General features: G+C 44.1%; 2 protein-coding genes and 1 pseudogene across 3 annotated transcripts in view; 2 read left to right on the top strand and 1 right to left on the bottom strand.

Moving 5' to 3' along the window:
* The window catches only part of LOC309550227 (uncharacterized protein), a 1,381,219-nt gene that overhangs the window by 156,715 nt on the left and 1,198,866 nt on the right, over positions 1–25,638 (bottom strand).
* LOC309550746 (uncharacterized protein) overlaps positions 1–25,638 on the top strand; it is a 224,815-nt gene that overhangs the window by 31,366 nt on the left and 167,811 nt on the right. The window lies entirely within an intron of this gene.
* LOC309548734 overlaps positions 1–25,638 on the top strand; it is a 65,341-nt pseudogene that overhangs the window by 18,069 nt on the left and 21,634 nt on the right. Inside the window, exons 3-4 of the transcript in view lie at positions 500–1,574; positions 6,337–6,487. The product of the transcript in view is annotated as an uncharacterized misc_RNA (transcript). The remainder of the gene's footprint in view (positions 1–499; positions 1,575–6,336; positions 6,488–25,638) is intronic.

Genomic DNA, 25,638 nt, shown 5'->3' with positions numbered 1-25,638 from the left:
AAAGATGAGTATGGAAAATGTCAGTGGCCTCCACCTGTAAAACCATTCCTGTTTTGGAGGTCGTCTCATTGTTGCCCATCTAGTGCACCTGTTGGTAACAACCCCCTCTGCTACTTGACTGAGCAGATGAATATCCCAGGAGTTTCCCTGACTTGATGCTATACTCTGATTAAAAAGTGTTGAGCAGTGTATATGAGTGTGGAAAACTCTTGGTAATTTTTCTTGTCTTCTGACAGACGGACTCTGTGGTGGGAATAGAAGGACATCGGAGGAAGATGTGACTACAGAAGATAATGACATGGCATCTTCTCCAGAAGTAAATCCCGTTCCTCATAATATACATGACAGACCTCACCATTGGAGGAGATCATTGGAATCTCCTGATACTTCACATAGTCCTCTAATATCTGACAGTGCCGACGGGTGCGGGAAACCATCTCATCTCAGGGAATCTTCTTTATACCATAAAGGGGTTCATACAGGAGACAATTCATTCTCATGTTCAGAGTGCGGGAAATGTTTTAAACAGAAAAGATACCTTTTTCAGCACCAGAGAATACACACAGGGGAGCGTCCCTATTCATGTTCTGCATGCTGGAAATGTTTTAATCAAAAAGGAAGTCTTCTCATCCATCAGAGAATACACACAGGGGAGCTTCCATATTCATGTTCAGAGTGCGGGAAATGTTTTAAACAGAAAATAAACCTCCTTAGCCATCAGAGAATACACACAGGTGACCTTCCCTATTCATGTTCAGAGTGCGGGAAATGTTTTAAACAGAAAAGAAACCTTCTTATGCATCAAAGAATACACACAGGTGACCTTCCCTATTCATGTTCAGAGTGTGGGAAATGTTTCACTCAGAAAGGAAGTCTTCTTAGCCATCAGAGAATACACACAGGGGAGCTTCCATATTCATGTTCAGAGTGCGGGAAATGTTTTAGTCAAAAAGGAAACCTTCTTAGCCATCAGATAATACACACAGGGGAGCTTCCATATTCATGTTCAGAGTGTGGGAAATGTTTTAATAATAAAAGAAACCTTCTTAGCCATCAGAGAATACACACAGGTGAGCGTTCCTATTCTTGTTCAGAGTGTGGGAAATGTTTTATTCGTAAAGGACACCTTCTTACCCATCAGAGAATACACACAGGTGTGCATCCCTATTCATGTTCAGAGTGCGGGAAAAGTTTTAATGATAAAAGAAACCTTCTTAGGCATCAGAGAATACACACAGGTGAGTGTCCCTATTCATGTTCAGAGTGTGGGAAATGTTTTAATGAGAAAGGAACTCTTCTTATGCATTTGAGAATACACACAGGTGAGCGTCCTTATTCATGTTCAGAGTGCGAGAAATGTTTTAATCGTAAAGGACACCTTCTTCGCCATCAGAGAATCCACACGGGAGAGCTTCCCTGTTAATGTTCAAAGGGCGGGAAATGTTTTAATAATAAAGGAAACCTTCTTAGCCTTTAGAGAATACACACAGGTGAGACTCCCTATTCATGTTCAGAGTGTGGAAAATGTTTTGCGCTCAAACGTTTACCTGTTAGACACCAGAAAGTTTATAGAGGCAAGCGTCTCTAATCTTGTGCAGAGTGTGGGAAATGTTTAACTAAGAAAGAACCTACTTACACCCAGGTAAGCGCCCTTTTTAATGTTACGAGTGCGGGAAATGTTTTCCAAACACATTTTTATTTCTTAGAAACCAGAAAGTTCATACGGGCGAGCGTCCTATTTCATGTTCAGAGTGCGGGAAATGTTTCACTCCTTATGTACGTTTCAAACATAAAAGAATTAACACTTATATTAGAGGCTCCGTTTTCATGTTCACGTACATGTACTGAGGCAGGGCGGCCGTTCTGGACAGAATCACGTACCTGTACGTCATCTGCATTTCTTTGTCTGGGGCCAGAAGAGTTCCAGGAGTTCTACGCTTATCACAGTTCCCAAACCAAAAGGAGACATCAACCACATCTTCAATCTTAGGGCCCTAAATGTCCTCAGCTGGGCACAGGAGGTCCTAAATGTCCTCAGCTGGACACAGGAGGTCCTAAATGTCCTCAGCTGGGCACAGGAGGCCCTATTTGTCCTCAGCTGGGCACAGGAGGTACTAATTGTCCTCTACTGGGCACAGGAGGTCCTAAATGTCCTCAGCTGGACACAGGAGGCCCTAAATGTCCTCAGCTGGACACAGGAGGCCCTAAATGTCCTCAGCTGGGCACAGGAGGCCCTAAATATCCTCAGCTGGGCACAAGAGGCCCTAAATGTCCTCAGCTGGGCACAGGAAGTCCTAATTGTCCTCAGCTGGGCACAGGAGGCCCTAATTGTCCTCAGCTGGGCACAGGAGGCCCTAAATGTCCTCAGCTGGGCACAGGAGGCCCTAAATGTCCTCAGCTGGGCACAGGAGGCCCTATTTGTCCTCTGCTGGGCACAGGAGGCCCTAAATGTCCTCAGCTGGACACAGGAGGCCCTAAATGTCCTCAGCTGGACAAAGGAGGCCCTAAATGTCCTCAGCTGGGCACAGGAGGCCCTAAATATCCTCAGCTGGGCACAGGAGGCCCTAAATGTCCTCAGCTGGGCACAGGAGTTCTGCATGCAATCCACCAGGTCATAGTCTCTTTATCAGGGAGAGTTTTTTCTCTGACTACCCCCCATACATGTACTGCGGTAGGGCGGCCGTTCAGCACAGAATCACGTACCTGTACATCATCTGCATTTTTGGGTTTGTGGTGTGCACACGCACCGCTGGCGCCCATCTTCCACTGGACACAGCAGGAGCCAATCAGTGGGTTTGGCGGATGCTGTGTCCGTTGGTACCCGGCAATCGTTCCCGAGAGAGGCAGAACAGTTGTCCACCAATATAAACAAGGTAGATCGCCGTTCTGTTAGTAGGGAAGATGGAGATCCTGTGTATCTGATAATGGAGGAAGGAGATATTGGCGCACAGAGATTATATATAGTCCAGCCAGCAATAAATATCTAAAAATACCAATGATCAGGGTAGGGGGTTGTCAGGACTATGGTAAGAAATAGGCATATTTTTCATATTACATGTGAAGAATTATGAACTGAATGACCCCAGAGACAAAGTTCAATTCATGGCCTTCACTAGAAACTCAATAAAAGACTCCGGTTTGTAGTTTCCATTGTTTGTTGTTGAAAAGTGGTAAGCCGTTGTTGACTAACCCAGGAGATAACGACTATATTCTATGGTCTTGAAAAGAGAATATATTTGAAGAAGCCATAAAACATTGTGTCCTGGCCATGAGTTATTTTCCATACAATAGCAGATCCTAACAGGTTCCACAAGGACAGCTGTATCATGGATTACCTAACTAACACACCATTGTTTCACCTATGGAAAAATAAACAACAGAGGAGCCATGGGAAGAGAGTTTTTGGTTAATTTTCTGGTAAATAACTTAGACTTATTCCAACTGTATTTTTAAATGAATTTAATATAATCATAAGCATCTACAACCTCCTTGTTCCATCATATACCAAGAGGGGATGTGGAAATGATGGTTATATGGACAATCCTCCATTGAAGATTATATTATATCAGTTAGATAGTAGTTGATGATTAAATTAGATTATTTCATATTGTAGATTACTAGCATAATAATTCTCTAGTAGATAACCTTCTGATTGAATACATCACATGTGTCAAACAATTATAATCCCAGGTTATTGCGTATTAATTTAGATAATCTATAAGTAAGTCACATATTCTTAATTAAGCTATATATATATATATATATATATATATATATATATATGGTATTAGTATGTATGCTCATTAAACGGCGTTACCAGAACTGAACCTTTCAAAGAGATATTACAGAAATATCAGATGACCAATGCCGGCACCATGAGAATATGGAGAGATTCTCATTTTTTTTATTACTATAAATGAATGTAGTAACTTCTATCAAAGATTTTTGCTCCCTGACATACATGGTGGTTAGTAGAGGTATTGCATAGTTACTCAACCAGTTAATGGTTATTTACCCCAACCATTGGGAAAGAGTTCCACCTTCTGGGTTTGGCTTATTGTAATTTTTATGGCCTTTTTGTCCTATACAATATATAAAGTAACCCAGACGAGACATAGAGACACACACATCCACCCATACACACTCATCATACTCCATCTTACTTCACCTTCATTCTACACCTTACAGTCTGAAAAACTTTAAGGACACAAGCTCCTCCCTAACCAGCCACCATTTTGGGAAAGGCAGCCATCTCAGGACTCTGGTAAACGATCATTTTGAGCCAGCAGCCATTTTGAAATGGTAATTATTCATTATTGATTCTTTGATTTTTGTTTCCTTGTATGCTATAATCGTATGTTCAAGATATTTAGATAACCTTCCCAGTTGTAACAACCATTGTAGATTTTTCTCGAAATATTATTTTTGTTTTTATAAAATTTTTCCATTCTTGGTTTAGCGCTATATTAGTGAATTAGTCTCACGTTTTGCATAGTCTGTTCTCACTCCAACTGCAGTGAAGTGACTGTTGGCTACGCAATTCACAGACAACTTTGTCTGATATATAGAACTCTTGATATATGGTTTTTACTCCTTCTGGGGAAAAAGTAATCCTGTCCTTTTGATTTGTATTGCTGAGCCAAATTAATTCAACTAGCGTTATCATTAAGTTTGTATGTGAGCTATATGTGAGATTATATTTTTGTGTCACCCATATCTATTTATTGTGAATACATGTCTTATGAATAAATATATATATATTCTCTACTGTAGTCTGTGTTCACTAAGATTGGTATATGCTGTTAAAAAGAAATTAATCAATTAAAAAGAATTAATTCTTCATTCAGAATAATATTCTCGAATGTGTAACGCACAACAGGGGTACAGTAAGAAAATTCTGAACCCAAGGTGTCAGAGGGGTCGGGAGACTTGTAGGGTCAGGACAACTAGGGGGTACAGTAAGAAATGTCTGAACCCAGGATAACAGAGGGGTCACAAGACTTGCAGGGTCAGGGCAATCATTGGGGTACTGTAAGAAATGTATGAACCCAGTGTGTCAGAGGGGTTGGGAGACTTGCAGGGTCAGGGCAACCTTTGAGGTATAGTAAGAAATGTTTGAACCCAGGGTGGCAGAGAGGTCTGGAGACTTGCAGGGTCAGGGCCACCATTGGGGTACAGTAAGAAATGTCTGAACCCAGGGTGACAAGAGGGTCGAGAGACTTGCAGGGCCAGGGCAACCATTGGCGTACTGTAAAAAATGTCTGACCCCAAGGTGTCAGAGGGGTTGGGAGACTTGCAAGGTAAGGGCAACCATTGGGGTACAGTAAGAAATGTCTGAACCCAGGGTGTCAGATCGGGAAACTTGCAGGGTCAGGGCCACCATTGGGGTACAGTAAGAAATGTCTGAACCCAGGGTGTCAGAGGAGTTGGGAGACTTGCAGGGTCAGGGCAGCCATTGGGGTACAGTAAGAAATGTCTGAACCCAGGGTGTCAGGGAAGTTGGAAGACATGCAGGGTCAGGGCAACCATTGGGCTACAGTAAGAAATGTCTGAACCCAGGGTGTCAGAGGGGTTGGGAGACTTGCAGGCTCACGGCAGCCATTGGGGTACAGTAAAAAAATGTCTGAACCCAGGAGGTCAGAGGGGTTGGGAGACTTGCAGGGTCAGGACGACCATTGGGGTACAGTAAGAAATGTCTGAACCCAGGGTGACAAGAGGGTCGGGAGACTTGCAGGGTCAGGGCAACCATTGGCGTACTGTAAAAAATGTCTGAACCCAGGGTGTCAGAGGGGTTGGGAGACTTGCAAGGTAAGGGCAACCATTGGGGGTACAGTAAGAAATGTCTGAACCCAGGGTGTCAGGTCGGGAAACTTGCAAGGTCAGGGCCACCATTGGGGTAGAGTAAGAAATGTCTGAACCCAGGGTGTCAGAGGGGTTGGGAGACTTGCAGGGTCAGGGCAGCCATTGGGGTACAGTAAGAAATGTCTGAACCCAGGGTGTCAGAGGAGTTGGGAGACTTGCAGGGTCAGGGCAGCCATTGGGGTACAATAAGAAATGTCTAGAAGGGGGAAGTTTTGGTGCATCAGGCCAAAGGAGAAGGTGGGACTTTTACGGGCAAGTAGGTTTAAACACAGTTTGTAAAAATTCAGATTTATTTAAAGAAATATATAAAAATTCCCAATTAGGGTACAATTAGGTACATATATTCAGTGCATAGGTGTTTGGGTTATAGACCCAAGGTGTATTTAGAAGAAGGAAAAGGTTTTGGAGTATATCCGTGACATAAGTGAAAAGGTGACTTTTTATTTTTTGGACATTTGTTCTCTGTTTTTCCAGGCTGGTTGCTTGGAAAAAATTCACAGAGATCAAGCTGTTGGTCCAAAGCGTGTTTATCCGATGCGTTTCGGCTACAGAGTAGCCTTTCTCAAGGATTTTGGGGTATCATCAATTCTGTGAAGATAGTAGTAGGTAGTATTGATCTTTTAATGTACATAATTTCTGGTATAATATTTAGTATTGTGTTTTTTTATTTAATATATACATACTTTTTCTGTCTATTCATGTAAGCCTCCTTATGTCTGATCGGACACGCAGCAGGAACCACTGTGGTGCAACCTGGAGGGTATATATATATTATAGCAAATAAAGGTAAGAACACCTACCTGTACATTAAAAGATCAATAATACCTACTACTATCTTCACAGAATTGGTGATACCCCAAAATCCTTGAGAAAGGCTACTCTGTAGCCGAAACGCATCGGTTAACACGCTTTGGACCAACAGCTTGATCTCTGTGAATTTTTTCCAAGCAACCAGCCTGGAAAAACAGAGAACAAATGTCCAAAAAATAAAAAGTCACCTTTTCACTTATGTCACGGATATACTCCAAAACCTTTTCCTTCTTCTAAATACACCTTGGGTCTATAACCCAAACACCTATGCACTGAATATATGTACCTAATTGTACCCTAATTGGGAATTTTTATATATTTCTTTAAATAAATCTGACTAATTTTTACAAACTGTGTTTAAACCTACTTGCCCGTAAAAGTCCCACCTTCTCCTTTGGCCTGAGGCACCAAAACTTCCCCCTTCTAGATAAACAGGGACGGAGGCAACAAATACTATTTAGCTTTATAAAGGATCAAACCAACCCCCTCTACAGTAAGAAATGTCTGAACCCAGGGTGTCAGAGAAGTTGGAAGACGTGCAGGGTCAGGGCAACCATTGGGCTACAGTAAGAATTGTCTGAACCCAGGGTGTCAGAGGGGTTGGGAGACTTGCAGGCTCAGGGCCACCATTGGAATACAGTAAGAAATGTCTGATCCCAGGGTGTCAGAGAGGTCAGGGGACTTGCAGGGTCAGGGCAACCATTGGGTTACAGTAAGAAATGTCTGAACCCAGTGTGTCAGAGGGGTTGGGGGACTTGCAGGGTTAGGACAACGATTGGGGTACAGTAAGAAATGTCTGAACCCAGTGTGTCAGAGGGGTTGGGAGATTTGCAGGGTCAGGGCCATCATGGGGGTACAGTAAGAAATGTCTGAACCCAGTGTGTCAGAGGGGTTGGAAGATTTTCAGGGTCAGGGCAACCATTGGGGTACAGTAAGAAATGTCTGAACCCAGTGTGTCAGAGGGGTTGGGAGATTTGCAGGGTCAGGGCCATCATGGGGGTACAGTAAGAAATGTCTGAACCCAGTGTGTCAGAGGGGTTGGAAGATTTTCAGGGTCAGGGCAACCATTGGGGTACAGTATCTTTAAGCGGCCTTCACTGCGGTAGATTTACATGGGCAATGATGTCACTGTGACAGACCTAGCTGGGACATGGGCTCTTACCCAATGACTATGGGCCCTGGTATTTATGGGAACACTGCTCTTTGAAAGGTGTATGCCTGGGGGATCAGTGAAGTGGTTTTGTTTCTGATTCATGTTCATGTCTCCCCAAAACACACAGACTCTGGGAGCTGGAGGTTCCATATTTGGGGCCTCTATGCCTCAAACTAGCAATGACAGTAGATGGTAATGTAATCCACTCAAACCACAGGGGTCCCCTGCCATAATGTGTTTATTGTAAGTAGGTCTCCTGTTATAGTCTGTTGCTTACTAGTCTGAGGAGCGGGGAGATCACTGTTTGTATTGGTAATTGTGCTAATTAACACACCTATTGTCTGCTAGCAAACTATTGGGGGGTGTGTTTACACTTGTAATAATGTGTATTGTGTGAGCTCAATGCCGGCAAGTCTGACCCGGAATAAGATCCCTGATTGTCCAGGTTGCTAATTAGCCTAATGTTTTTAGTGTTAGTTATATTTCTGTATACAGTTGTGTTTGCATATGATAATGTGATCAGCCTTACCTGAGTGTGTAGTGTATAAAAAGCCTGTATTCTTGTTCAATAAACAGTTCCAGTTTTGCAGCTAAACGAGTCCCATCTAGTTCTTGGTTGCAATATGTGGCTGTAATATCTGATATCTATGTTCAGACTGGAGGAAGCAGTATACTGATGGAAGCACTCAAGTGGAGTGTAGGACGGTTCCGTCACAATCACCACTATCCCCGCCCCTTCCTTTATATAGCAGATGACAGCTCAGGACGCCATTAGTCAGCGAGTGTTACCGTCTGAGATCGCTCCTGTGTGGCGGGTCATTGGGGTTATTGGTGGGTCAGTAGGGGGGGTTTGGCATGTTTTGGGGTGGTTTTTAACGACCGTCCGCATTTATACTGGGGCAGGCAGCCGCTCCCGGGCAAACCAACATAGCAATACAGGAGGCTTCTGCCCCCGCTCATCAGCTGGGAAGCCAATGCAGTGGGCAGGCGGCTCCGATTGCCGCCTGACACCCCTGATTGCTCCCCGCTGAGAGAATACCTTGTATACAAGGTTTCCAGTTAATACATCCTGGGGTTGTGATATATGTGTAAAATATTTCCTTGTAACATCTCTGTTGTAATATCAGTTTCGTTCAATTGGATAGCAATAGATTATCGATCGATGTTGGTTTGGGCGGCAGATTGGTTTGTGTGTGTGCTGGAATTGGTTTTTGGCAGGAACTCTTCTATTAGTGAAACTGGTGATTGTTTTAGATGCTGGCGTTTGAATTGAGCATTGAGCAGACGGTTTTGTACTGCATTTCAGTTTTAAGTGGCAGATTGTGTTACACAGCCTAAAATCAGATGTATATGTATAAATGGTTCCTGCGCTATCCTGGGAATTTGAATCACTCCTTAATGCTGCACCACAATACTGACACTATAAACCAGTCTAAGAATCAATTAAAAAGGGGGTGATGGTTAATTGTAAGTGCAATACTTTATTTTTGGAATAAACGGTTTATAATACTGCACCATGATGGCCTTCTTTATTTAATGAGCCCCTGAGGTGGTGGTAGTAAACAGAGAGCCCGCGATACAAGGAGTCCCAAATAAGGAACCCCAGAGTTATACCAAGGATCGGGAACATACACAGGACCCCCTAGGAAGGTCCCAGGAGCCATAAGGAACCACGCGAGAGGGAAAGGCACACAAACACAGGCGTTTTATTTCTTTATTTGAGGTGAGAATTTAGAGCACATAGAAGTGACACCTGGTGGAGGAAATTAGTCACAGCATTTTATTTGCACGGAAGCACTTTTTTGGATCGTTTATATTTGGATTGAAGACACACTTTTGTTTGATTGGACAATCTTTGATTATTTTAAGTGGACTTTTTTAATCACACAAATTGTCAATATTTTATTATATTTTGAAAGAGATATAATTTGAAGCACCAAGCACTTTAGAGATTGATTTCATCACGTTTTAAATGAAATGCTTTATCACAATTCTTATTGAAGCACATTTTTAACTTAATGGGAAAATGAAATTCACCTAATTATTCAATAGAGTAAAAAAGTCCCATCTAACAATCACGACACCAACACTTATATATAATTTTATAATAATTTAATATTCTAATTCATCCTTGAAGCGCACCATCACCCCCTTTTTAACAGCCTAAAATCAGCATTCCATGAGGATAGCTATTGTCTATATTCTGAATACGGCTGATCGTAAATCCTGTTTTTCTTGTTTTTTTGTACCTCTTTGTCGTATACCAAGAAACACGTTTGCTCAAACTCTTTGTTTTGTGCCGACCATGTGCTTGGCGGCCATTTTGTGATGCAACTTCCTTTGTGTGGCAGCCATTTTTGGGACTCCCACATTACCATTTTGTTAAATGGTGTTAAAGCCCATGTGGCTGAGATGCTATTTTGAGCTTTAACAAAACATTTTTCTCTGTTTTTGTTAAACATTTTTTTCTCTTTTTTGGTTATTTTAAACATTTTCCTCTGTTTTGGTATGTTATTTTTGCACTCTATTTCAGTTTAAAGTGGTGTTTCTTCATTTTAATTGAAATTCAGCATCTAGGAAGATTTTTATTTATTACAGGACCATTGCGGTTGTTTTTCTAGCTAGGTTTGTTCATCTTTTTGTTCATATTTAGCATATGCATATCCAACCCATCAGTTTTTTGTTTTTTTTTTGTGTTTTTATGTCTGTTTTTAGGGGTAACTATTGTGTTTTCTAAGTTTTTTTGTTTAAGCTGTTTTTTGTGCTGTATTTTGTCTCATTTTTGTTGTAACTAAGTTTTTTTTCCAATGATAGACTACATTGTGGAGTGTGACTGATCCATTTTTTTATTGGATTCAGTTTTCAGGTTTGTTTTGTGCTGAGTAGCGGTTGTTTCTCACAGAGGTAGTTTTCGGTACTGCAGGTTGGATTTTAGGTAGAGAGGTTATACCTTCCAGTGTGCAATCAGTAACCGGCATCTCAATTTAATTTTCGACATCAAGGAATAGACTGAAGCCAAGGTTTGTATAGGGAGGACTTTCATTGTGCCTTCGGGGGTTGTTTGGCTGCACAGGCTAGGTCAAAACGAATGTGTGTACTTTGAGCCGTTTACATGAAACGGGTAATTGCGACACGCTTGTTTCAGCCTTCAACGTATGCGGAGTAGATACCGAAACCCGCCCCACATTTGGCCGTGTAAAATAATCAGAGCTGGGGAGCGAGTGGGGGTTGATGAGCTGTATAGCTGTATGAAGTCACCGGGTTGAGGTCTTCTAGCTGACCGGCAGAGGGCCGTGTAAAATAGTTGGAGACCGGAAGCAGGCCAACACTGTCAAAGTTGGCACCTGGCAGTGTTGCTCCTAAACCAGGTGCAAAGGAGCGATTTGAATCGTCACGGGCAATGGTTTTGTCCGTGCAAGGGGGGAAAACGCAGGCCCCCTAAATTAGCCAAACAACTTTCGCGGTACATGAAGTCCGAGTTTGGGGCTCGGGCCATGAGACCCCTCGGGAAGTGGCATTACCAAGGGAAACAGTTGGTGCATCCCTTTGTTTTTGATGTCTGGAGATGGGAGTTCATTATTAAATTTAGGACTAGGCTCCAGGCAACAAAGATGCTAAGCGTAGAGCAATTGTGGCTTCAGAGATCTATTATGGTCAATCAGCAAGGCGTGCATGAGGCGGTTTCAGTCCGGAAGAACCGCATTATGTACACTTGGCCTGATGAGATAGCCGAGTCCAGCGATAGCCGAGTCCTTCTGGTGAGAGAAGTGGAGGAAGCTCTTCCTGGGCTAACTTTACCGAGATGAGCCAGATCCGCTGACACTGAACCTGTCACTGTCTCCTGATTCACGGCTTGTTATCGACTCTACTGTCTCTGCACTTTAATCTCCATTTTCTTCAGCTCATAGTGTAGACCTCGATACTTGTAACACCCTCCCACCTCACAGTGTCTCTATCTCTCAACAGCCTGTCATAACAGCTGAACCCTCTCCTTCTAACTCTGTGGCAAACTAGAAGTTCTTTTAACAGGTCTGCTATGGATGTGGAAAGTAAGGGTACATCAGGAATAATTGTCCGACTAACCCGGCTGGTCCGTGGGGTAAGTGGCATTTTTTTCCGGAGGACCCGGAAATTTTAAAGGTAGGTATGGTCAGAAACGACTATGACTTATCATAGGGCGTTGGTAAACCGGTGTCAGCTCACATCCTAGAGTAATTAAAATAGGCCCTCCCTTGCCTCACTGACACCAATGCAGCCAACACGGTTCTAAGATCTCAAGACCCTAGAGGCAAGGTTCCCCTTCCAGGGGAGACAACTCCTACTGTAGGTCTCACAGGCCAGATAGTGTCTTTACAAAGACTGAACCTCTCTATTGCAGGCTAGGCCAGTTCTGCAAGGAGAAGCTTGTTTTTTTTTTTTAGGTCATTGCATTTCTCTGGGTACCCAACATCTAACCACTCAGAGAATACAGACACTGGAGGACCCCCAAAGACCTCGTAACCTTAAACGATGCACTATTTTTGAACCCTGCGTCTCTTCTTCCTGTTAAGGAGGAAGAGAAGGGGGAGAAGGTCATGCAGAAAAATGGTAATTTTCAAAAACTTTATCTCGCTCTCTCTCTTTTTCTTTTTCTCTTTCTCTCTCATCAATTTCTAACTTTAGTAGGAACAACACAATTGTCTTTGATGGATTGGCAATCAGCTGAGGCCCCCATTCCAGACGCTAACCTTTTTGTAGATGGTTCCAGGTACTACACCCCAGATTGTAAGACCGAGATCAGAGGATCAATTTCTATACAGATTGAAGATACGCTTTTTGGGTTGGCACATTATTGTGGTCCTGTCTGGAAGGCAAGAGGGTTCTTGACTAGTTTGGGGAGGTCGGTGAAATGTGTGGGGTTTATAGAGCTGTTCATTGCCTTCTGCTTGCCACACGAGATAACCATTCTGAAGGTAAAGGCTCATACTACTGAGACCACTATGGAAGCCAATGGAAATGCCTTGGCAGATAGAGCTGCTAAGGAAGGTGCTCTGAGCCCTGGGGCAGAGACCCTGATGCTAGCCATCCCCCCTGACGTGCCGCTAGAGGAATTTAGTAAACTGTAGTTCAAAGTGGAAATGCCGGAAAAGAGGAGATGGACAGCCTTAGGGGCTACACATGGTCCAGGCAACATCTGGGGTCTTGATGGTAAATGGTGTTTACCCAGATCGGTTTTTCCAATGATGGCCCACTCGGCTCATTACCCTGGGCATCAGACAAAGCTGGTTATGTGTGCATAGGTGGAGGAGCATTGGATTGGCCCTGGCTTTTCTACCGCAGCTGAAAACGGTAATGGTACAGAGAAAGCCCTCACCCAAACCGGAATATCCCTTTCAGCGCATCCAGATAGACTATATCACTTTGCCAAAGAACAGACGAGCGTGTCTTGGTCTGTCTGGATATGTTTTCTGGGTGGCCATAGGCTTGGCCCATTCACAATGCCATTACCACTGCCACCACGAAAAAGATCCTGTCTGAAATAGTTTGTAGCAGGAGGGGGGGCTGCCGGGAATGATCAAGTCAGATCGCGGATCACACTGCACTGGTCAGATCTTTGCAGAGGTACGTAAGGCGCTTAAGGGATTCAAAGTAGCGGTAAGGTTGAACAGCTGAATAGAAAGGGCCATGGCTCAAATGTTTTTTCATTGCTCTTTACCCCATCAGGAATGCCCCATGGGTTATCACCCTAGAAGGTTTTGTTTGGGAGTCAACCAGAGACTGGATTGTACTTTCCTCAGCAGCTGTAATTTTTACATTCTCAGCTGACGGGGTGGGTGCAGTCCTGGCAAAGGGAGCTCCAAAAGGTCCATCATAGGGTTCGGGAGTCTCTGCCGAACCCTGACACGATAACCGGTGTACATTCTGTCCAACCAGGTGACTGAGTCGTTGTGAGGAAACGTCAAAAGACGGGATTGGAGCGGAGGTATTCTGAGGTATTACCAGGTTCAGCTGACAACGCCGACTTCCTTGAGGCTCTGGATCCATGCCAGCCACTGCAAAAAGCTGCTCAACTCCATCCAAGAATGATGATGAGGAGTATCATTTTTATTTACATATTTAGCAAGTGTGTTTTAGCAAGGGTAATGCATTTTCAGCTGACCAAGACGGCAAACAGGTCTAATGGCTGGGTGTGCTCCAAACCCCCACCTAGCTATTACACCCCAGCAATGGCAGACATTCGTATCATCATGAAGACAACCGAGAGACACTTGTCCACAGAATTTAATGACACATTCCTAGAGGGTAACATCAATTTTAGTTTTTATGTTAGCTCTGGCTCCTGTTCTTTTCTGGTCAATACAATTTGGGTATCGGGACAATCAGGTAGTCCACGGCTGGGCTTTAACTTTAGTTTTGGCACCGGAACTAGATTCGTAGGATCTACAACCTGTGGGACAGGTATAGCAGTCATCTCACCAATGAAACTCCGGGTGTTTTTACTGTAGGAGAAAATGGTACTAGATTTTCTTTTAGCTTCCAAGGGGGGTTTCTGTGAATTCATAGGGGAAGACTGCTGTTCCGGTATAGCAAACACCAGTGATAAGGTCCAAGCCTATATGGATAAGGTAACTTCATTGCAAGGCAGAGCTATAGCTAGCGAGGGTTGGAATCCTTTTATTGCTTTGGGAGGTTTTGAGTATTTTTTTTGTTCTCCATTGGCTCTTGGTTGAAGAAAATAGAAGTATATATACTTATGTTGTTCTTGTTTCTACTCCTCCCATATGATCCTGTTGTCTGGTCGACCAAGTCACCAAAGCCCGAGCAGATGACCTTGTCCTGATTGCTGAGACGAGACGCCCCAAGATTCCGCCCCTGCATCCGACACCAAGGACCCCAGCCCGACCGCTGATCAACGCATCCCATCATCTCATGCCCTCCCTCTGAAGTCATCTCCCGAAGAACGGAACCCAAGTGTTGTTTCCTTTCGATGGATTGTTTTTACCTATCTTTTTCTTTTTATAAACTTTTTGAAATGGATTGTTTTATCGTCAGAAGAACTGTTCTGTTTATTTAGAAGAAGAAGATTCATCAAGGGACACATGGGAGCATATGACAAAGAGGAGGGGCTGTTGTGGAAATTTTGATAGACATTTCTTTAGTTAAATAGTCATAATGTCTCCCAGTGTCAGTTTTACTGATAATCGCCATTTACAGTGATTGTCGCTTTAACTGTCATTACAGGAAAGACTTGTTGGTGAAAATCTTCCATTGGATGAAATGGCACAATACTAGTAGCAGAGAGAGTCCATCGCACAGATCTATGTCTGCAGTTCGGGGCCCTGTGCTGCTGAGATATGTCTGTGATATGGAAATTCTTAGCATTTTACCAAGATAAATAGATAGCTCCTTTTAGTCACATTCGATCGGTGTGACTGAATGACTGCTGCTATTATCTTATGCAGATAAAACCTCATCAACTGGAACAAATAGAATGGTCACTATCAAAAATGCTTTATATGTGAATCATGTTTGATGAAGACCCACTAACAAGTAATGGACTCATGTTTTTGGATTGACATTAATGAACAATGAAAAGCCATGTGCCCCTTGTGGCAGTTGAGCCCTTTGTTCGCTCGTGTCCATTCATGGGCATGTACTCCAGTTTCTATTGTGTTTTTTTTAATGTATACTTGTTCGTTGATTGGTGGTTTTGAAGCCACTCCCTGTAACTCCCTTTTGTTAAATAAACCTGATGTGTCCTGGAAGAGGGCAGTTTACTCAGAGGGACCCTCCAGAGAGCATCGGATTGACTACAGCAAGCGTGTCTGTTCATTTCTTTGCTACCAGTGCTTGGTAAACCGTTACACAAAAGAGCGGTACAATTGTACTTTTCAGTACAAGCTATTAATGGAGCTTGGTGCGTAATAATCTTGAGCGCACTGAAGCGGGTTTTCATGCTCCAAGCCCTATTCATTTCCACGACAGGCCTGTTCTGAGTGGAACCTGTCCAGTTAAACCGCTGTATGGTCCGGGCCACTGTGTTGCAGCTCAGTTTCAGGGTCTTGGCAATCTTCTTAAAGCCTAGGCCATCTTTACGTAGAGCAACAATTCTTTTTATAAAATCCTCAGAGTTCTTTGCCATGAGGTGCCATGTTGAACTTCCAGTGATCAGTATGAGAGAGTGAGAGCGATAACACCAAATTTACCACACCTGCTCCCCATTCACACCTGAAACCTTGTAACACTAACGAGTCACATGACACTGGGGAGAAAATAGCTAATTGGGCCTAATGTGGACATTTTCACTTAGGGGTGTATTCACTTTTGTTGCCAGCGGTTTAGACATTAATGGCTGTGTGTTGAGTTAATTTGAGGAGACAGCAAATTTACACTGTTATACAAGCTGTACACTCACTACTTTACATTGTAGTAAAGTGTCATTTCTTCAGTGGTGTAACATGAAAAGATATAATAAAATATTTACAAAAATGTGAGAGTGTACTTACTTTTGTGAGATACTGTATATTTTATCTTGTACATAGGATCTTCAGGACAGATACCTATAGATACACAACACATTTTGGTCTGATTTTTCCCCCCTGTGTCCGCCCCAGGTTGGGTTAATTTGTTGGGGGTTAGAAGGAAGGCCGTGTGCTAGTAAGCCATGTTTGTATTTATTATGATGTACATAAATACATATTATGTTCTATGTTTATGAAACACTAATATCGAGTCTGTTCATTTTAAGAAAAAACTGTCTGCACATCTTCATAGTCCTGAAGAAGCCTTGTGTGAAACGCGTTGACCAGTGAACAGAGGAAGATAGAGGAATATGATCCGAAGCAAACACAGTGACGTGCCTCTATTCCTAATGGTTAATGCAAACAGAAAACAGAGGTCGTGGGACTTTAAATGAGGCCGGTCACCAACTAAGATATACAAAAATAGAATCTGAACGTAGTCATTTATTATACATACAGTAATTGATACAAATGTTGACATCAGTAACAAATATGATGCAGACATGTATACAAAAAAAGCTGACACAAAAAAATCCATATAGTAAGGAGATTGTTATAATAGTAATAAGATATATTCAGTAAAAAAAAGTACATGACCGTCACTAAATGTTACATCTAAGTGAAGAGAGGAAATATCTATACCTACACGAACCTTATGATATATACCAACTTATCCTTATATATGTATGATGTACATGAGTGAAATTAGTTGGAGACATTGATCTCCTGTGTACGAGCTGAGCTCAGTTTGGGGCCAGTTTCCTCACAGGGTTCATACACATTTTCACCAATGAAATTCCATGACTTTTCCATGACTTCACGTAAATATTCATGACCTAATGTTTCATGAAATGTCTATGTATACGTGTTAAATAAGAAGAAAATCTATGTCACACCCAGCATATTTTTACTAATATAAATGACCAGCTTTGTAGTGTACAGTGGAATATGAAATATTTATTTAAATAACGCTTGCACAGTAACGATGTTTCATAACATAAACCCTGAGAACCGCTTAGAAATGGATTAACGTAATCCACAGGAGATATAACATAAATCAAGGGGAAGCAACTAAAAAATAAAAAAGTGTCCAGCAACACTGTTCTGAACATAAATATGAGCACTTACGTTCGCTGCATGCAAAGCTGGCCGCTATCTTGCTGTCTGGGAACATAGTCTGGAAAAGCTGACCTGTGTCTTCACAAGACTTGTATGAATAGTGTGAATTAACCACCTTTAGAGCCCACAGTACCTCTGCTGTTAGAGTTTCGTTTCTGGATACAGCGTGACTCAAAATGGTCCCCTGTTTTACAGAGGATGAGGTGGAAGCACCGCTGCCGCAGCTGGGAGCCGGTGTCACTTCAAGCGCACGGGTGAAAAAGCCAGCGATCGGATTGGAAGCTGTCGAGCACGCAGCTGCAGACTGGTGCTTTGCACCTTTAGCGTGGCTAGACAGCGCTGCCTCTCCCATGTTCGAAATGTCAAACGTTTTACGACACACTGTACATTTAGCACGTCCCGGGTCCTGATCTTTCTCCAGCCACCTCTCATACTTTTCGTCATGAAGCCATACATTTTTAAAGCTGCATTTCCCTGGCATTGCTGTAACTGTGAACGGACTGGTATGGATGGCACAAAATGCAGCACTTAATATTTTTAGGCCCAAGCAACAGTCATAAGGTGCAGGCGGACTGGTATGGATGGCACAGACAGTGAGATGCACAAAATGCAGCACAGTAATCCTTTTTAGGCCCAAGCGAGTCATAAGGTGCAGGCGGACTGGTATGGATGGCACAGACAGTGAGATGCACAAAATGCAGCACAGTAATCTTTTTAGGCCCAAGCGACAGTCATGAGGTGCAGGCAGACTGGTATGGATGGCACAGACAGTGAGATGCACAAAATGCAGCACAGCAATCTTTTAGGCCCAAGCGACAGTCATGAGGTGCAGGCGGACTGGTATGGATGGCACAGATCTGATGGTGCACAAATGCGGCACTTACTTTTGGGAGAAAGAACAGTGGTGCTCCTGCTTGCCCAAATAAAACTGTTCAGGTGGCAGTGAGTCATGAAGGTGCAGCTGGAAAAAATGCGGCGCTTACTATTCTTAGGCCGAACCTAACAGTCCCATGAGGCAGAAAAGAGTTCTCACAGAAACTAAGGCGACTCAGGATTGGATGCTTAAATATTTATTTACATTTATTTTTAACATTCCCATAGGACTGGTACAGTAGGTGCTTGCAGTTTGCCCTACGGTCGGTCACTGGCCAGCAGCAGCCGAGGAAATGATCGTTCACCAATGACAGGCAGCGGGGAGGGCCGGGCCGTGGTTTGCCTGTATGTGACTGGCCAGCAGCAGCAAACCAATCACAGGCAACGGAAGCGTCACTGGAGAGCGGGCCGGCCGCATGAACGTGATCACGCGGGGGTGCGGTAACTGAAACGGTTACCGCCCCCTTCCGCGTCATCATCACGTTCATGCGGCCCGCCCTCCAGTGACGCTTCCGCCGCCTGTGATTGGTTTGCTGCTGCTGGCCAGTCACATACAGGCAAACCGCGGCCCGGCCCTCCCCGCTGCCAGCGATTGGTGCTTGGTGTGTGATCTACTCCTCGGCTGCTGCGGACCCGGAAATGTGCACAAGCATAAAATAAAATAATTATACATTAATTTGCAATAAAAAAGTTTTAAGCATCCGCTCCCCCCGCCGCTGCCCGCCGCTCCACCCCGCTCCTCCCCAGATTTCCATGACTTTTCCAAAACATTTGTAAAATCGTACTTTTCCATGACCTTTCCAGGCCTGGAAAGTGTCATCTCAGAATTCCATAACTTTTCCAGGTTTTTAATGACCGTACGAACCCTGTTCCTCATTTTATTGAGATCTGGTTTTAGATAAATCAATAAATGTTATTTTAGGATAAATCCATGTAGTTATCTGTCTCATGCTGTGCCCTTAAAGTCCACACATATGACAGTGGTTCCTTGTGAACATCTGTAGGTTCCCATTTCTCTGAATAGATAAGATGTTGGGACTCATGAAAAAAAATTACGTGGGATCCCCTCCCCCCCCCCCCCCAGTCTATACCAGGCCCATACCAAAATGTAAAAAAATAAATGCAGTGGGGTCCCTCCAAAATCCATACCAGATTCTTAACCTGAACATGCAGTTTGGCAAGTCAGGAAAAGGGGGACAAGCGAGCTCCCTCCCTTCCAACCCATACAATGTCCTCACCATGGGGTGGGGTGGGTTTTTGTGCCAGCTCTGCCCTCCCCACCCCAAGGCACCTTGTCTCCAAGTTGACGGGGACAAGGGCCTCTTCCCCACAACCGTGGCCTGTGTTTGTGGGGGTCTGCAGGCAGTGGACCATAGTACCTGAACCTATTCACCAAAAAAGTGTCAAAAAGTAATAAAAACACAAACACGATTTTGGAAAAGACCTTTATGAAAAAATAAAAACCAGCCTCCCCCGATGTAAATACGTCATCAATCACAACGCCTGCCGCACCCAAAAAAATAAATTAAAAAAGACGCTCTCGCCGTCATGGAGGCCCTCTGCCTACTGCAGGCTCCCCGTTTCACATCTTTTATATAGGTAAGGGATGGGGTCACCTGTCTACATCACCTGGAGACCACGCCCCTTCTGACGTCAGGGATCTAGCATGCACTGGTCCATGAGGTCAGAAGGGGGCAGTGCCACCAGGTGACGTAGACAGGTGACCCCGCCCCTTACCTATGTAAGAAATGTAAAATGGAGGAGGAGCCTGCAGTAGTTATTTTTTAATAAAGGATTTTTCAAAAATTGTGTGTGTGTTTTTAATAATATTTGACACTTTTTTGGTGAATAGATACAGGTAATATGGTCCCGATACTCACATGGGGGGGGCGGGATCTGGGGGTCCCCTTGGTAAAAGGGTCTTTCAAATTACGACAAGCCCCCTGACAGCAGACTCCCACAACCACAGGCCACGGTTGTGGGGAAGAGGCCCTTGTCCCCATTAACATGGGGACAAAGTGCTTTGGGGTGGGGTGGGGGGGGGCAGAGCTTCCCCAAAGCACCCACCCCCCATGTTGAGGACATGTGGCCTCGTATGGTTAAGGAGGGGGGGCCCTCACTCGTCCCTCTCACTTTCCTGACCTGCCAGGCTGCATGCCGGGATATGGTATGGATTTTAGGGGAGAACTCACGCTGCTTTTTTTTGGGCTCCTAAGGGCCTGGTATGGACTGGGTGGGGGGGGGGGGGGACGTCATTTTCTTCTATTGCCGGGCAATGCCGACATTCTTTTCTTTACATTCAGCTGTCAGTGGGGAAGCCCGCTGACAGCTGAGGAGTCTTGGTTGGTAAGGATGCGGGCGGCCGGCTTCCCGGCTTGCTGCCAAACAACCAGCTATTTCTTCACACAGAATTTGCATCAGTCGATCGTTTTTTTTGACTGATCCGAATTCGAATTGTTCTGAAAAGTTAGTATTCAGAAGAAAATGAATAAATGAAACTAATTTTAACAGATTTCAATGAGATTCATTGCAATTTCATTTGGATACATCCGAATCTAGGAATAGCCAAAAATTTGTCGGAATTTGTATTCTCACCGAAACAAATTTCATGTGTCTAACACTTAATGGCCACCCACTAACAGCTCCCAGCCAATGCAAATGGCCGCCGATGGCAGGGCCCACTCTCCAGGCATGGATCCACTACATATGTGTGCCATAACACCACCCCGCTGATAGCTGGGGACTCAATGACCACTCGGGACATCCTGGAAGACTTCTGGATACCAAAGGAAGCTCCTGACATCCCGCACAGCTGCCCAGCACCAGACCCGCCCACCAATACTTCCAATAGGTAGGAAAAATTCATACAAAAAATGGTCCTATAAGTGAGGAGGACAAAAAAGGAACGCAGTCATTGGCTTATCCTGAACATTTATGGGGTCGTATGCTGTCATGGACATCTTTCAGGAAAGCACATTATGGCCACTAGATGGAACTGACCATTATAGGAAATCCCATTTCATCATGACTGGGGGAATGGGGGTCACATTTCATCAACACATTTATAACAACCAGATCTGTAAGTGTTTTTGAAATCTTCCCGCACAAAATGTACTCAGCCAATGAAAGGTAAGAACTCCATTTTTATTTTTATCCTGCTATCAATGGCCAACACGGGACAACACTTCATCCATGTCTCTGGTGATCTCTGATCTCCTTATGAAGTGTTTCTTACATGATGAAGATCAGCCATGGAGTATATCTGAGGTGTATATCAGGGTGTGCTTCTTCCCCACATGTCCACCAACATTCATATAGAAGACATTTCCCGCACTCAAGGCACTAATACACCTCAAGGGTTGTGTGGGACCCCTGATGTACAGGAAGACATCACTTCAGTGAGGAAAATTTCCCTCACTCAGGACAGGAATACGGCTTCTCCCCTGTGTGAGATCTCTGATGTCTGTAAAGATTGGACTTCCTTGCAAAACATTTCCCGCACTCAGGACAGGAATGCGGCTTTTCACCCGTGTGCAATTTCTGATGTGTGGAAAGATGTGATTTGCGTGAAAAACATTTCCCACACTCAGGACAGGAATACGGCTTCTCATCAGTGTGCGATCTCTGATGCGTGTAAAGAGTGGACTTCTGTGAAAAACATTTCCCGCACTCAGGACAGGAATACGGCTTCTCACCAGTGTGCGATCTCTGATGTGTGGAAAGATGGGACTTCTGTGCAAAACATTTCCCACACTCAGGACAGGAATACGGCTTCTCCCCTGTGTGAAATCTCTGATGTGACGAAAGATATGACTTGCTTGAAAAACATTTCCCACACTCAGGACAGGAATACAGCTTCTTACCAGTGTGCAATCCCTGATGTGTGGCAAGATTGGACTTCTGTGTAAAACATTTTCCGCATTTAGGACACGAATACGGCTTCTCACCAGTGTGCATTCTCTGATGTATAGAAAGAGTGGACTTCTGCATAAAACATTTCCCGCACTCAGGACAGGAATCTGACTTCTCACCCGTGTGCAATCTCTGATGTGTGGAAAGATATGACTTGCTTGAAAAACATTTCCCACACTCAAGACAGGAATACAGCTTCTTACCAGTGTGCAATCTCTGATGTGTGGAAAGATTGGACTTCTGTGAAAAACATTTCCCGCACTCAGGACAGGAATATGGCTTCTCCCCTGTGTGCAATCTCTGATGTTTGTAAAGATTGGACTTCACTGAAAAACATTTCCCACACTCAGGACAGGAATACGGCTTCTCACCAGTGTGCAATCTCTGATGCGTGAAAAGACTGGACTTCTCTGAAAAACATTTCCTGCACTCAGGACAGGAATAGGGCTTCTCACCAGTGTGCAATCTCTGATGCGTGAAAAGATTGAACTTCTCTGAAAAACATTTCCCGCACTCAGGACAGGAATACGGCTTCTCACCGGTGTGAGATCTTTTATGTACAATAAGCTTGTATTTAAAGCGGAAACACTTCCCGCACTCAGTACAGGAGAACCTCTTTTCTGTTGGAAGGACGGCACCGTCCCTCACAGTCTGAGGTTCCTCAGGATAAGAGGAATACGATGATCCGGCACTGTCCCTCACAGTCTGAGGTTCCTCAGGATAAGAGGAATACGATGGTCCAGCACCGTCCCTCACAGTCTGAGGTTCCTCAAGGTAAAAGGAATACGATGGTCCGGCACTGTCCCTCACAGTCTGAGGTTCCTCAAGGTAAAAGGAATACGATGGTCCGGCACTGTCCCTCACAGTCTGAGGTTCCTCAGGATAAAAGGAATATGATGGTCCATCTACACTGTGTGGTGCCGGATGGACATTTGAGGTAGCCGGGTTTTCTCCTGGACTATACTGTGTGATGTCCTCATCTTCTACTTTACAGTCTGGAGACAAAGTGAGACAATCCTCTGAGGTTTTCCTCATCTCCCATCCATCTACTAAAATAGAAATACAAAGATTATTACTAGACATCAGCAGATTGGTTCCCCTAAACCAGGACTCCGCCCACATTAGACAGCTTTGTCTCTGAGGATCTTACAATTCCCCACTCAAGGTAACTAGTAAATGGGTCCTCTGATCTCCTACCAGTTCATTTCTTTATTCATGGACCTTAGTCAGAGGGTGAGAAAACAATGAGAACTGTCTTTTATAGGAGTGACAGTAATGAGGGGAATATAGGACGAGTGTCCCCTTCCCCTCTATCACTCATTGCCATCTTCCTAACACAAGAAGTGCTGCACTTCCTTATTTAGTCCATGATTTAGTCATGAATAGCAGAGGGGCTGAGCTGCACCAGAGGTCAGAGAGTGAGGATAGGGGGAGAACAACCAAGATGAAGACTGAACTGATCCTGAAGACCACCATCATTGGGTTACTGTAAAAGTCTGTCCTCCAATCAAATCATCAGATATAAAATAAAATGTCCAGCTGGTAGGAAATGGGCTTAACAAAAGAGAATCCATAATATGTGTATATATAGCAGTGGGTAGAGGGGAGAAAGCAGAAGTCAGGAGTCTGTAATGTACAACATAGAGTATATAGTATAGGGGTCAGGAGTATGTAATGTACAACATGGAGTATATAATGCAGGGATCAGGAGAATGTAATGTACAACATGGAGTATATAGTGCAGAGGTCAGGAGTATGTAATGTACAACATAAAGTATATAGTGCAAAAGTCAAGACTCATAATATTGGTATTCAGTAATCAGTGGTGGCTTACACGTATTCATGTCATATATGTATTTAGTGTTAATGACCCACCTGTGCTGATCTCTGTAAGAATGTCCTCCTCTTTACATGTCCCCATTATTCCATCCTCCCCAATAGACTGCTGATCATCCCTCACTTCTTCTTCTGCTTTAACCTCAACTTTAGAATCTCTCAGCTTTCCACTCTGAATATATAATAAAAATCACATCAATGGTAACAATGCAGATAATGTACAGATCCTAATGATACTATCAGTGATTGTTCCTCATCTACCTGATGATGGTGGGGGATGGTGTGATCTTCCTGTGTGGAATCCCGGGAATACAGAGGACGGGGACATCTCTCTGGTGGGTTCCTGGTATTTGGTGGCTCCATCATATCCTTGTGTCCTTCTGAAAACTCCTCCATCACTCCATATTCCTCATCCTCCTCTTTAACAACAATATTATAATCCCAGACGTTTCCACTCTAAATATATAATAAAACATTCATTGTAACAAACATGCTGTGTATAAATAATAACTACTAATAATTGTCAATCATCTACCTGATGATGGTGAGGGATGGTGTGACCTTCCTGTGTGGAATCCTGGGAATACAGAGGACGGGGACATTTCTCTGGTGGGTTTCTGTAGCTGGATGACTCCACCATGGTGTCCTGATACAGATCTTTGTGTTCTTTTGGAATCTCTGACTCCTTCATCACCCCATCCTCATCATCCTCCTCTTTTATCTCTTCTTTAACCTCAACTTTAGAATCTCTCAGGTTTCCACTCTGAATATATAATAAAAATGACATCAATGGTAACAATGCAGATAATGTACAGATCCTAATGATACTATCAGTGATTGTTCCCCATCTACCTGATGATGGTGGGGGATGGTGTGACCTTCCTGTGTGGAATCCCGGGAATACAGAGGACGGGGACATCTCTCTGGTGGGTTCCCATTACTGGATCCATCTGTAGGAAACACACACACTGACTGAATACATTGTTTCTATGTGTTTATCAGATGATGGGGGATCTAGGTGGAGCCCCCGTACTGCTCTCTCCTTTACAATAAAGTCTCCTCTTACCCGGTGATGTGAGGGGCGGCTGATTGTCCATCATGACGTCCTTGTAGAGATCCTTGTGTCCTTCTAAATACTCCCACTCCTCCATGGAGAAACAGACAGTGACATCCTGACACCTTATAGGAACCTGACACACACAATGATACAGTCACCATCCAGACACAAATAGAAGACACTGCTGGAAGAAGCAGCAGAGAAGTGATGCATGATGATATATGTGGAGCAGAGGAGCAGAGCAGAGCGTGGGATCAGTGGCTGTGTGCAAGTGAGAGGAGCGGGTGTGTGACCGACTGCTTGTGGGTGTGTGAGTAACCGCCCCCCCCAGTAGAGTGGCGGGGGCGAGCGGTGCTAGAACCCCCCCCCCCGGAAGTAAAAGCGGGCGGCGAGCGGGTCAGTAACCCCCCCCTCCCTTGTGCGGGCGGCGAGCGGTGCAGTAACCCCCCTTTTGCGGCGGGCAGCGAGCGGTGGGGTAACCTCCCCCCCCCGGACAGAGAGGGAGAAGAGGAGAC

This window comes from Pelophylax lessonae, assembly GCF_965119305.1.
Source record: "Pelophylax lessonae genome assembly, chromosome: 3".
NCBI classification, from domain to species: domain Eukaryota; kingdom Metazoa; phylum Chordata; class Amphibia; order Anura; family Ranidae; genus Pelophylax; species Pelophylax lessonae.
Note: the sequence above shows the minus strand (reverse complement) of the source record. Positions and strands in the feature narration are given on the sequence as shown.